This window comes from Lissotriton helveticus, chromosome 4_2 (genome assembly GCF_964261635.1).
Source record: "Lissotriton helveticus chromosome 4_2, aLisHel1.1, whole genome shotgun sequence".
Taxonomy (NCBI): Eukaryota; Metazoa; Chordata; class Amphibia; order Caudata; family Salamandridae; genus Lissotriton; species Lissotriton helveticus.
In genome coordinates, this window is record NC_136064.1 from 71860978 (window position 1) to 71875646 (window position 14669).

Sequence of the window (14669 nt, forward strand, 5' to 3'; positions counted from 1 at the left end):
TTTCCTCATTAAAGTTAGGATTTAAAACCAACACTCGAAAGCGTGGTGAGCACATGTAACAGTCTACACGAAACAATTTACACTGAGTAAGACTAGAAATTCACAAAAACGAAGCGCACACGAGTTGCTAAGCAACCGTATGGAAGCAAACCCCATGTGACAACGAAGGCGACCCTCGACCAATAGGAATAAGGCTAAGTTAATCCTATCACTGACGACCTACGTTTCGAGAGAGACACTCCAGACACTGCCTGCGACAGCCGCAAGAGCAAGGACGAAGAACCCACGGGATTCAGCCAAATAATACCAGGTATGGAAGGAGATTCCCCGCGTCAATCACTCTGCACTAACCCGAGCTTTCTAAAGTTTAAAGATAGTAGAAACGTGGCGAAGAGTGCTCCCGGAAAAGTAAACAATCATAATCGGGCTTCGCGCGCCTAACCAAGCGAACCCCCTCAACCTCTAGCCCCGCCGAGAACAACACACGAAAATAATCACAACAGGAATCCATAACCTGCTAATCCGCGCTTCCCTCGAAACCAGCGCCTTGAGATTTATGCTCCGCTGAAAGCACTAATGCAGAATGTGTTATGACAAAAGAGCAGACTAGAAAAAACCAATAACGCCATGTTTCTCTCCACAGAGAAAACAACGACCTCGATTCTAGACACCTCTAGAACCAAGAAAAAGAAACAACAGCACCCCAACACATGGACTGTAAAGACCAAGGGTACGTGATCACAACCCCCCAAAACACTCATGTCCATAATACCTGTACACCAATACTGACTTGGTACCATTACCTCCTACAGGTGATGCCCTACAACCCAACCTTAGCCCTGATGAAGACCGCACTACACCAGTAGTTCTAGTCCCAACAACAAGACGGTCGAAACGCGTTGGCATTATCTAGTGGATTGGAGACCTTTATGCTCAACTACTAAACTCACATGTATACATAAGAAAAAAGACTTACACCCTGAAGAGCATAATTTCGGACAGTAACATTCTCCTGCACTATCCGGGACTATTGATTCTACCAAAAATCTGAGGGATATACTTCTACCCCAGATTCACAGTTGGTTTAAGTATAGTAGGATGATTAGAAATGACCACAATATAATGAAGTGTACAGTCTAACCCCTTTCTTTTGATCGTTTTGCGAATGTATATATGTTTTTTTGTGTAAAGTCATATATGTTTTTTGTGATATAAACACGTCCAGTCGTGGTAACAACCTTTATAATTTTTCTGTGTAAAAAAGGAGAGCCTTTGAAAAGAATGCGGATACCAATGTTAAATAATATAAAGAGAATCAAATGAACAATAACGCAGAGTCAATAAAAGGGACTTCTGTGAAAAAACTGAGTTTGCATCTATGGTGTCAGAGGTACTACTGTTGGTAAATATTGTTAGAGATTCCACCTCTGATCCCCTTAACTGAATCAACCCCCCCGTATTTCTAAAACTTTGTGTAGACTCTAGTCTACGAGGGTATCACTGCAATTTATTTCAGACAGCAATAGAGATTTATCCATCTCTACCAGCGGGAGACTAACCCTCCCTCTGTGTGTTAAACAAATCACATTGGTACTGCCTCTTTAGAAAAAGTCCAGCTACTATACACACATAATCGCCTCCTTATGATCACGTACCGAGAAACATCGATAAAAATTGGTCAACTTCCTAAATTAACTCACAAATGGGTGAACCAAAAACACTAAGCATCCGAGAAGAGGACATTGAAGCGCTACTCAGAAGACCATCGACACTAAACCCAGGAAACACAGCAATTAACTCGAGCCAGACAACCGAGCTAGAAAAAATCACCCGCCTTAAGAAAAAACAAATCCGTACCTCACTGCACGGCGAAGTTCTACTAGAACACCTGAGGGCGGGAACAACACCGGTGGGCCTCCAAGTTAAAAACGTGCCCGTGATATTCACCGACGACCCAGAATACTTACAAGGATTCAGCCATATCGGAACAAAGTGCTCCAGAGATTGGATGTTTCACTCCATCAAGACAGCAGAAAGGTTAGGCCTGAAAGAACAAGAACTGATCAAAGAATTGGAAGCAGCTTTCCGGAACAACCAGGCAGTAGAAAACGCACAAGCACTTTTGGCCAAACTAGAAAAAGAAAATCAAACCTTTCAAAAAACAACTGAAGACATAAAGAGACAAAAACTACAAAGAGACATTCTGAATTATTCTGAAAAGAAAACATACCCATACCTTGAAAAAGATTTTTACAATCAACCACAAAACACCGGGTACTTAAGAACCTACGGCGGAAGAAGCCGAAGACAGTTCCTTACTTTCTCAGACGCCTCATCATCTTCCGAAACATTAAGCGACTCAGAGCTTCCTACAAACAGCAGAAATAATCAACAACGTCAATACTACCCTCAGGAGCCTTTTTTAGACAGAGGTACAGGCCGAGCAAGGGGCCGACCAAGGGGAAACAGATGGTTCAATCGAAGACCCAACCAATTTCAGGGAGAAATAACGACGAGACGCAACACCTACAGGTGGTAACGAGAAGTGAAGGAGCAATCTTCAACCTCTCAAATTATACACTATCACCCCATGAAATCAATGCCCTTAACAAAGGACTATCCTTCGTGCCAACGGTCAAACCAGACCTATGCCAATCTAAATTGGAGATGATACAACTATTCCGCAAAATGCGTCTGAAAATATTTTTTCAAAATCAGGAGAACACGAGCCCTCGGAACTACTCGGGGTTAAAAAACACCTCGACATTCTTCCCACAAACAAGCTTGATGCCCATAGAACTTCTAACATTTGAAAAAAACGTACTACGAGATATGGACTGCCTAGACACCAAAAAAAAGTACTTCACGAAATGGAATTTACATAAGGAAGAGAAGCAGGCTTTGGATAATCTAAAAGAAAATAAAAACCTTATAATCAAACCAGCTGACAAGGGCGGAGGTGTCGTGATACTGCCACGAGAGATGTATGAAACCGAAGTCCTAAGACAATTATCTGATGAAAGGTATTACCGAAAAACAGAAGAAGATTGGAACAAAAACATTTTAATCAAATTGACTACACTGAAAAACTATGGACAAAAGGAAGGGTGGCTATCCAAAAAAGAAGGGGAGTACTTAATCAATCAAGCACCAAGAACACCGCGTCTATATATTCTCCCCAAAGTCCATAAAGACCTTAGAAACCCTCCAGGACGCCCCATTATTTCGGGAGTAAACTCAATACTAGAAAGACCAGCAAAATATGTAGATACCTTCCTGAAGCCCTTGGTCAGCTCCACCCTAAGCTACATCAAAGACACCATGCAAGCCATAAACTTCCTAGAACACCAAACATTTGATGAGGACCATGAAATATTGGTAACTATGGACATAGTCAGCCTCTACTCAAATATTCCTCAAGAAGAAGGCTTGGAGGCCATAGAATTTTTTCTAGAAACCAGAGAGAGACCACACAATGTACCATCCGAGTTTCTGCTGCAACTAGCTGAAATTTGCCTAAAATACAACTTCTTCTATTTCAACAATGTACAGTACCTACAAACAATGGGGACGGCAATGGGTTGTCCCTTTGCGCCAGAAATGGCCATTATGTACATGGCGCTCTATGAAGAGAAATGGATCTACAATAATAACCCCTACGACGGCCATATTAAAACATGGCGTCGTTATATAGATGATGTTTTTATGTTATGGAGAGGAAATGAGGAACAACTGCAAGAATTTGCCACTTGGCTTAATAACAGGAATCAGAACATCAAGTTCACATTGACCCATAACAAAAAAGAAATCAATTTCCTAGATCTGATGATAAAACATGAAGAAGGAAAAATCTACACATCATTATATACCAAGGAAACGGACAGGAACACCTTCCTGCACTTCAAGAGCTTTCACCAACGAAACCTGAGAGAAAATCTACCTCTAAGCCAGTTTTACAGACTCAGAAGAAATTGTTCGAAAAAAGAAGATTACTTCTCCAACGCAAAAGAACTCTCAAAAAAACTAGAAGAAAGGATGTACCCAAGAAAATTGCTGAAAAGAGCTATGAAAAGAGCCTGGTTTTACCCCCGTGAGGCTCTCCTCACACCAAAAGAAAGAGACACAGACACACCATTGGTGTGCGTCACGACCTTCTCAGGGGCCACAAATGACATTAAGAAAATTGTCCGCAAAAACTGGAACACAGTTAAAGGCCTAAAACCACTGGAACAACCGCCCATCTTTGCACTCAAAAAGAATGGCAATATAAAAAACATGTTGGTCAGAGCTGACACCCATATTCCAAAGGAAGAGACGTCACTAAGATCCATGTTGAGTTTACCACCAATCAAAGGCCATAGAAAATGTGGTAACTGCGTTTCGTGCGAAAGCACCATAGAAGGCACGAGGTTCACCTATGGAAACAAATATATACAGCACGACGAGTTTACCAACTGTAATACAAACTACGTCATCTACTGTATAATATGCCCATGTGAGATGGCATACATAGGTAAAACGAGTCAACCAGTCAAAACCAGGATCTCTCAGCATCGCTCAAGAATTCGATGCAAAACCCTGAATGCACCCATGGTGACACACTGTGAAGAAAACGGACACAGACCAGAGGAAATGCGCTGGACGGTCCTAAGACATATAAAAGGCAAAAACAGGGACAACATCCTGTCAAAGTTGGAAGCAAAGACAATCTTGTACCTGGGCACCACTAATAACGGACTAAACGAGATGTCAGAAGTGACCAATGTGTAATAAAAAGCATGGACACCCCAGAAATTATTCGAATACATTAAACAGTCTGCTCTAACTAATGAACACTGAACTTTCCTCATTAAAGTTAGGATTTAAAACCAACACTCGAAAGCGTGGTGAGCACATGTAACAGTCTACACGAAACAATTTACACTGAGTAAGACTAGAAATTCACAAAAACGAAGCGCACACGAGTTGCTAAGCAACCGTATGGAAGCAAACCCCATGTGACAACGAAGGCGACCCTCGACCAATAGGAATAAGGCTAAGTTAATCCTATCACTGACGACCTACGTTTCGAGAGAGACACTCCAGACACTGCCTGCGACAGCCGCAAGAGCAAGGACGAAGAACCCACGGGATTCAGCCAAATATTACCAGGTATGGAAGGAGATTCCCCGCGTCAATCACTCTGCACTAACCCGAGCTTTCTAAAGTTTAAAGATAGTAGAAACGTGGCGAAGAGTGCTCCCGGAAAAGTAAACAATCATAATCGGGCTTCGCGCGCCTATCCAAGCGAACCCCCTCAACCTCTAGCCCCGCCGAGAACAACACACGAAAATAATCACAACAGGAATCCATAACCTGCTAATCCGCGCTTCCCTCGAAACCAGCGCCTTGAGATTTATGCTCCGCTGAAAGCACTAATGCAGAATGTGTTATGACAAAAGAGCAGACTAGAAAAAACCAATAACGCCATGTTTCTCTCCACAGAGAAAACAACGACCTCGATTCTAGACACCTCTAGAACCAAGAAAAAGAAACAACAGCACCCCAACACATGGACTGTAAAGACCAAGGGTACGTGATCACAACCCCCCAAAACACTCATGTCCATAATACCTGTACACCAATACTGACTTGGTACCATTACCTCCTACAGGTGATGCCCTACAACCCAACCTTAGCCCTGATGAAGACCGCACTACACCAGTAGTTCTAGTCCCAACAACAAGACGGTCGAAACGCGTTGGCATTATCTAGTGGATTGGAGACCTTTATGCTCAACTACTAAACTCACATGTATACATAAGAAAAAAGACTTACACCCTGAAGAGCATAATTTCGGACAGTAACATTCTCCTGCACTATCCGGGACTATTGATTCTACCAAAAATCTGAGGGATATACTTCTACCCCAGATTCACAGTTGGTTTAAGTATAGTAGGATGATTAGAAATGACCACAATATAATGAAGTGTACAGTCTAACCCCTTTCTTTTGATCGTTTTGCGAATGTATATATGTTTTTTTGTGTAAAGTCATATATGTTTTTTGTGATATAAACACGTCCAGTCGTGGTAACAACCTTTATAATTTTTCTGTGTAAAAAAGGAGAGCCTTTGAAAAGAATGCGGATACCAATGTTAAATAATATAAAGAGAATCAAATGAACAATAACGCAGAGTCAATAAAAGGGACTTCTGTGAAAAAACTGAGTTTGCATCTATGGTGTCAGAGGTACTACTGTTGGTAAATATTGAGCTTACTTGTGGCACACCCGACATGGCTCAAGAGATGATACCCTGTGCACTCCCCCCTTAGCTTCAGGGAGATTAATCATTTGAAGTTGCCCTACAGCACTGTTCACTTCAGACCTACCGCACCTACCCATGTCACAGGGCTGTCCGATTGTCCTCCCGGCTTGCACTCATGCAGGAAGCCGTTCTAGGTATTTTATATTCAAAGGGACTCCCCATAAGAGCATCACCTCTGGTATTAGTACAACCTTTAGGATTGGAAACTCCACTTGTGGGTACTTTGCTAATGTAGGCATGGCAGAACAGATGATTTCAGACCGCTTCAAAATTCAAAAAAGTCTGTGTCAAGCCTTAGGTAGTGAAGCCATGTGTTCCAGAAGACTGAGCATTGAAAGAGTAAGGTCTTGCCTCTGAAATGTTAGTACTTGAACTTGCATTTTGAACGTCCCCAGCAGCTTCCCTGCTGTCAGTCGCTTCCTGCTCCTCCACCGGCAAGTTAGTATCACCAGCCAGCCTTGCTGCTCATGCCTCAAGTTAGCCTCATCAGCCAGCCTTGTTGCTGAAGTACGGTGCCCACACTTAGCACCTAGGTTCCTGTGCCCCTAGGCCACCAGGACCATTGTCACTTACTGCTCCTTCCAGCCTGACATTTCCTGCAACGGTTTTCACACATTCTACCTCCCCAGCGCCCCTCCAATGATTCTACATAATGGAGGCTGCTGCATGCTGGCGGCGTGCCGCAGGCATGCCAAAGGCAAGCCTGTCTGCACCCATCTATGCCTGGAGCACGCCAGTGCCAGGAACTCTGGCCCTGCGGACTCCCAACGGTACTCTGCCACAGATCTATGTGCACTGTACCCCGGATGCCACAGCAATTGCTGCCTCGCATCTCCGCGCTCCACAGAGTCACAGATTGCCTGCCTCCGATGACGGTTCACCTCCTTTCCTGGAACGGCCACCCTCCCAAAAGCCAGCTCTCCCTGCTGCCCGTCACTTTCCCGGAACCACTCAGATGCCGACTGAACAATGTCAGATCGCTCTGCAAACATACCACTGAAGTCTTCAACACCATCTCCACCCTCGCCCCCAATGTGAACTTCATTGCAGAGACATGTATCACCCCTGCATCAGCCTCGTACATCTCCACCATAACACTCAGCGTCTACAAGATAAAACACCGGGATCACACAAACAGACATGAAGGTTGGATCGCCATTATACACAATTAATCTATCAGCTCCACCACCACCGAAGGCAAAAGCACGTTGACCATGGAACACCTCAATTTCCAACTCTACACTGACGAGATAACCACCATCAAAGGCATTCTCGCATACAGACCCCCTGGACCACAAAACGGTCTCAGCGACGCCATCACAGAATTCATTACTCTGCTTGCCATCAAATCCAAACACTGCGTTTCCTGGGAGACCTCAACTTTCACCTTGATAATCCCATAGACACCAACTCCACCAATGTCCTGGAACAAATTAACAACATCGGCCTCATGCAGCTGGTCTCAGAACCCCTACCACAGAGCAGGACACACACTGGACCCTATCTTCACATCCAGCAATAGAGTCAGATACAGCCACACCATGGAACCCACCTGGTCCGACCATTTTATTTTCCAGTTCACCATTGTTGGCCCACCCTACACCAACCCCAACCACCACAGCTCCCCTTCCGCAGCTGGCCCAAAGTCACACAACATCAATGGACTGACGCCCTCTGCATCACCCAGCCTGATATCTCCACCAACCTGAATCAGGCAGTAGAGACCTTCAACGCCTGGATCACCAGCGATGCTGACCGAGTCATCCCCACCAAACCAGCCAAAATGCACAGATCCGCCAAACAAGCCAGCTGGTGCACCCCAGAAATCAATTAGCTGAAATGCAGATGCACACAAATATAAAGGATATGAGGCACCAGTAGAAATGACACTGAGTGAGCCACTGTCAAGCCTGCACTCAACAACTACCTCCACCAAATGAAAGTTGAAAAAAGGTGGCCCTGACAAACTATATTGAGTTCAAAACCAACAAGACCAAAGAACTCTTCAACATCGTCATCAATTTTACCTGCCCATCAGCCATCAAAAACTTGATTCCTTCCTCACAGGAACTCTGCAACACTTTTGCAGACCACTTCCAGAACAAGATAGCCATGATATACAGAAACTTCAACCCCGTACCTACCAACCTTCTCAGCCTCCCCACTCCTACAATGACATCCACTGACCACCCGCTCAACATATGGGAACACCTCAGCACACTGAAAACTACTGCCTTAATGAACTCCATCCATTCTGGAGCACCCTCCAGCCCATGCTCCCATCGACTCTTCAACCTCGGAAGCCGGTAGATCAGCCACCAGCCCACCACCATCCTCAACGCCTCTATTGCCACAGCCACCTTTCCCGATGTCTGGAAACACTTGGAGGTAAGACCCCTCCTCAACAAACCCTCTGCAGACCTCAGCTCGCTGCTCCCCTTTCCTGCCAAAGTCCTGGAGAAGGCCATCAACCTCCAGTTGATTGAACACTTGGAGAAAAGCAACTTGTTTGACCCCTCCAATCAGGTTTCAGAGCCAACCACAGCACCGAGGCAGCCCTGATCGCCACGACAGACGACATCCAACTGCTACTCAACAGAGGAGAAACACACCGTCTCCCACCACACACTCATCAAACAACTGCTCCAGATCTGAATCAAAGACAATGCTCTTAGATGGATGGCATCATTTCCCATGGGGCACACCCCGAGAATCCGTCTCCCTCCTTTCACCTCACATTCAAAGCCCAACATCTGCAGCGTCCCTCAAGGTTCATCCCTCGGTCCACCCTCTTTAACATCTACATGAAGCTGCTAGCAGACATCATCAGAACCAATGACACCAACATCATTTTCTACGCAGATGACACCCAGCTCATCCTCTCACTCTCAGTGGACCCGACCAGGATGAAGTCCAACTTTCACAACTGCATGAAAAAAGTCTCAGCCTGGATGAAGGACAACTGCCCGAAGTTCAACAAGGACAAAACCGAAGTGCTGATTTTGGCAGCCACACCTCCTTCTGGAACGACTCCTGGTGGCCATCAAAACTCGGACACACCCTCACTCGGAGAGACCACACCCACAACTCTGGCATCATCCTGGACAGCGAACTCTCCATGAAACGACGGGTTAATGCCAACTCCTCAGCCTGCTTGCACATGCCCGTGGGCGGAGAACTCTGCTCCGCCCACAGAGTGTGCAGAGTTTTGCAAGCTCCGCGAAGTAGGCAGAGTAGGCAAAACTCTGCACACTTGCGGCGGAGCGGAGTTAGCCTCCCTCCCGAGTCCCACCCGCACCATTAACAATTATGTGTAAGAGTAAAATAACGATTAAAAGACTATGAAAACTCCTTACCTTATCTGCGGCGTCCATGGGCTGCCCTTTACCTCCATCACGACTTCTTCGTGAAAACTGTGTGGGCAACCACGCATGCGGAGTTTGTTTTCAACTCTGTGGCACTCCGCGTAGCCCCACTACACCCACTACGCCCACCCTTACTTCCACACTCTTCACATGCTCTGCAGAATCTTTAAATGGCTTCCCGTCAGAAGCAGGAAAACAGTGACGCAGGCCCTCATCACCAGCTGTCAGGATTACGGTAACGCAGTCTATGCGAGCACCACCAGTAAAGTCATGACGAGGCTCCAGACGATACAGAACGCAGCAGCCAGACTGATTCTCAACCTGCCCAAAAGTACCTACATCACCCAACACCCGAGAGACCTCCTCTGGCTTCCCCTACAGGAAAGATGCCAATTCAAACTACTGACCCACACCTACAAAGCCCTCCACGAACAAGCCCTGCATACATGAACCACTGCCAACCATCCAGAAATCTCGTCTTTGCTTACCTTACCCTCACACAGACAACAGGCATCCACCGATGCAACACGGAATTACCCTTCTCCCACCTCACCTCCAATTCCTGGAACGGCCTCCCGCTACACCTCCGAACTTCACCATCGCTTACTGACTTCAGGAAGGGACCTAAGACCTAGCTACTCAACTGAAACCCGCAGCCTAGCGCCTTGATACCCTCACGGGTGATAAACTGCGCTATACAAGCACCGCATGATTGATTGATTGATTGATTGAATGTCTAGAGCAAGTGTAGTTGAGTTCTCTAAAAGAAATCCAGCAGTTTTGATTGGAGCCTGCAAATGTTCCCATTGGTCAAGCTCTCCACCGCCGCGTCATGCAGAAATGTCACCTTCTTCGTAATCCAGTCCTCCGGGTTGACTCGCCCACTGTGCATGATTCCGGCAACGTCACTCACAGTGCCTCAGCACGGATAGCATGATTGAGTTAAGCATCAAATTAATAGTGTTGAACAATTGTTAGCAGAGGACCCAGTGAGACAGGCAGAGCCTGCATAATTGATAAATCTCCCTGCCGACTGCCATTACACACTCCACAAACCCTAATGAGATTATTATCAATGCACCAGGCCTGGAGTAAATGCTCCAGACTTTAATTACCAGCGTTTATCTCAACAGCCAGAGTTTATTTAAATATATCATTTCCACGTTTCTGCTCTTATCAAAGCATTATTTATTAGGCACGATGCATACAAGGGTGGCCAGGCATATGATTTCAGCGTCAGCCTGTCAGAGGAGCCTACATTTGTGTTTTGAGCTTTTATCTTGTTTTAGTTTTGAAAATGTAAATTTGCTTTCGAATTAACTAATGGAAATCACCGCTTGAAAGTACTGAAGATGCACGATTCGAGTTCATGTCGGTCCATGTTTGTCGGCTCACAAGGGCCTGCCCGACTTTAGTGTAGGTGGCCCTGGCAGTGCTTAATTTGTAAAAAGCATAAGTGCCAGGGTGTTCATCAGGAGGCCACCGCAGCTTTCATCACTCATTGCCCCTACCATGCTACAAATGACCATCACACTCCTACAAGTGTGGCAAGTCGGACTATTTCAGGCACCTGAAGCTATGAGAAAGGCAAGGTAATAGTCATTTTTAATATATATTGAATTAATAATCAACTGTTGTTGTGGTTACCTCTACCTTAGCCAGACAGCACCACCTTGTGTCATAATGTCACAAGCACTGGTGCTGACAATTAAGTACCAGTGCCGAGCACCGGAAAGCACCAGCTCAAATTAAGCACTGGGACCCAGTGCGACACACTTTTTTGGCACTACCCCCTGTCATACCCCTTGCAATGAACACCTTCTACAGGGATTCCCTCTCTACTACCACTCATCTCTCCTTATAGCCCTTCTCTCACATGTATTCAATTTCTTTTATAACGCTACTCATCTCAATATAGGGTGCTAGAGCTCTTACATCACACACAACTACACAAGTGTGTAACTCAATGGGTTTCTCTCAGAGTATTTCAAACAATGAGCCCAGGGGTCTCATCAGCATCTTAGCCCAGAGATGTTTTAAGGCAGGAGCAAAGTGGGCCCTGGCCCAGGGCCCCAGCATTTCAGGAGACTCCCTTATAGAACCAACTCTGACTTGCTCTGATGACCTTGAATAAGTCTTAACAGATTGTTTTAAATACCATTTTCCTTTAATTTATTTTTAACATGGGTTATGGATTGGAGTGTATTATTTGGCAGAAATGTTTTTCAACACCATGCAAAATCCATAAAAAGAGTTTCTTTTAGATCAAAACAGGACCTCACATATGAGAAAAGGGAGGGGTCACAAGGATTATTAGCAATAATATTACTGAGCTTCTGCGGAATTATAATATTGAAAGCAAGTCACTAACCCTGAATATTAGATGTAAACACATTTAGAATTTGGGCCATTGCGTCTGTCCACTGTCAGTGACATGGCCAAAGAGGGCATGAAAGAGCTGAAATTGGATCATAAATTCAAAGCTGTTCGGATCATAGACCCCCAGAATATGTTTGGTCCAGGGCCCTCGAAATCTTTCAGATGTCCCTGTGTCACCTATCTTATACTGTGGCGACCTTTCTTATGCTGTGTGTCATACATTGTTTAAATTAATGACGCACATGTTGACAGTGCTTTCAGTCATGGGCTTGGCCCTTGTATCACTTTAAATATACATCAGTATTCCCCAGTGCACCAACAAGAATTCTAATTAGTCACCATCTGATTACACACTTAGGGCCTTATTAGGATGGCGGGTGGACTTCCACCGACAGGCCGTCAGTGGCAGTCCTTCCGACAGCCATGATAGCGGTCCGACTGCCGCATTACGTTAAAAATGTAAAAATCTGTATTTGTAAAGCGTGACCTATTCAGCCTTACAGGTCTCAAAACTCTGGGGGCCGTTGTGGAAATTTAGTGAGCTATTGCCCAGAGTCACATGGTGCTGAGCTGAGCTGCCGCCAGACCCGAGGATCGAACCGTGAACCCTGTGCTCCAAAGTCAGCTGCCCTGGTCACTGCACCACACCTCTCCAGTCGTTCGGACCGCAGCGGCCGGAGGGACAGACTGATGCTTCCGACAGACTAAAGGAACCCATCAGGGCATCAGTTGGACCTTAATCCCTACAATGGGGGTGGGTCCTGCGCAGGCAACGCCATATGGATTACGATTCCCACTGCCAGGAAAAGGCAGCCTGGAAAGGGACTTTGGTGGCCCCTAGCAGGGCCCCCATCCCCGGGAGTGGCACATGTGGTGCCCCCCAAACATCCATGCACCATGTGGCAGGCACCTCATGGTGGCTGGCACATGGTGCACGGATGTTTAAAAACATCCCTTTTTCTAATATGACTGGTGCTGCGTTCCTTTTCCGGGCCGCAGATCAAGCTGCAATAGAAAAAGGGATGTTTCCGACCGCCTTCACGTCGGTTGCATCATATTATAGCAGGCGGGGGTCGCCATCCTGTTACGATGGCGTTCGGATGCTCATTCGACCACTATCGTAATGAGGCCCTAAGACATCTGAAGTGATCACATTGACCAACTGAGCTTTGCTACCAGAATAATGCATTTCTCACAGAGAAGTTTAACTTGCCTGTATTTTTCATTTCCGGTGTTTGCATTGTATGTTATATGCCATAACTTTAAGGTGAAAGGCCAACAAAAGAGATACAGAATATTTTGTTTTTTTAAGCTATGTGTCTGACACTGTCCCACACTCCCTGACATTGCCCATTCCTTCTCAGGATCACAGTTCACATGCTTTCTGTAAGCACACCGACCACAGCTTCTCACAAGTCAGCAAATTGCTGGAGCATGAAGGGCAAAGCAGCTGAAACAAATTAGATGTATTTTTTAACCTGTTAGCGTCTGCTCGCTTCACTGAAGAACCAGCACCTGCTTCTTTCAGTCCCTTCGGTCCTCTTCAATCAACAATCAGTGGCTGATTCAAGCTGTGTCAATGAAAGCGCCTGTTTGAGTCCATTTCAATGAAAACACAGGGCCTGCTTCAGATCACTTCAATGAAAATGTAGTGCCTGCTTCAGACCACTCAATGAAAATGCACCACCTGCTTCATTGCGCTTCAATGAAAATGCAGCCCCTGCTCCACTTCGTTCCAATAAAAACATAGCGCCTGGTCTATTCCACTTCAATAAAAATGCAGCGCCTACTTCACCCCGCTTCAATAAAAACAGAGTGCCTGCTTTAGTTCTCTTCTAAGAAAACACAGCACCTGCATCAGTCTATTTCAAAGAAACACAAGGGCATATTAACAAGGAACAGGGAAAATTAATGCTAAGGGCCCTTAGCGCTAATTTTTTTAACGCCCGCTATCGCTGGATAATATTGCCTGGTTATCGCGTTATTAACAACGCTAACCGCCTATAAAAAATTCTGCAATAGTGGCATGTTGGGAGGTTATCGCTGGTAATGCAGCGATAAAACTACAAGGATAGGGATATCCTTGTTGATAGCCCATGGTGGACTTAGCCATGTAATCCACCTCCCATTGGATTACATGGCTAAATCTGAAAATTAGCAGACGTAAAAAAGCAGCGTTAACTGTTGTTAGCGCTGCTTTTTAGGTCGAGGGACTGTCGCTTCTCACTGCGAAGCAGTGAGGGGCGGAGTCCCAAAGAATTAATGTTCTTGAGTTAGGGGCTTTGAACCCGCCTCTCTCCTCCATCTCTCCTCCATTGGCTGGCTTCCTAAACGGAGGCCAGCCATTGGAGGAGAGAGGCATCACTCCAAAGAAGCCCCGTCTCTTTCGGATTCGGGGGCGTGTTTTTGGCGTTCTTTCGCCCTGTGACGTCACCCGTCACTCAGAACGCCAAAACACGCCCCCGAATCCGACATTTTTGGAGTTGCGGCCGCCATTTAGCGAGTAAAAACACCTCCCCCGCTCCCGTGCCCACCCTCATTTGGCCTGCGTTATTGATTCCCTTGATTCGGCTGTTAGGAGTCACCTGGCAGGTGCCTACCCCACCGGGGACCTTGC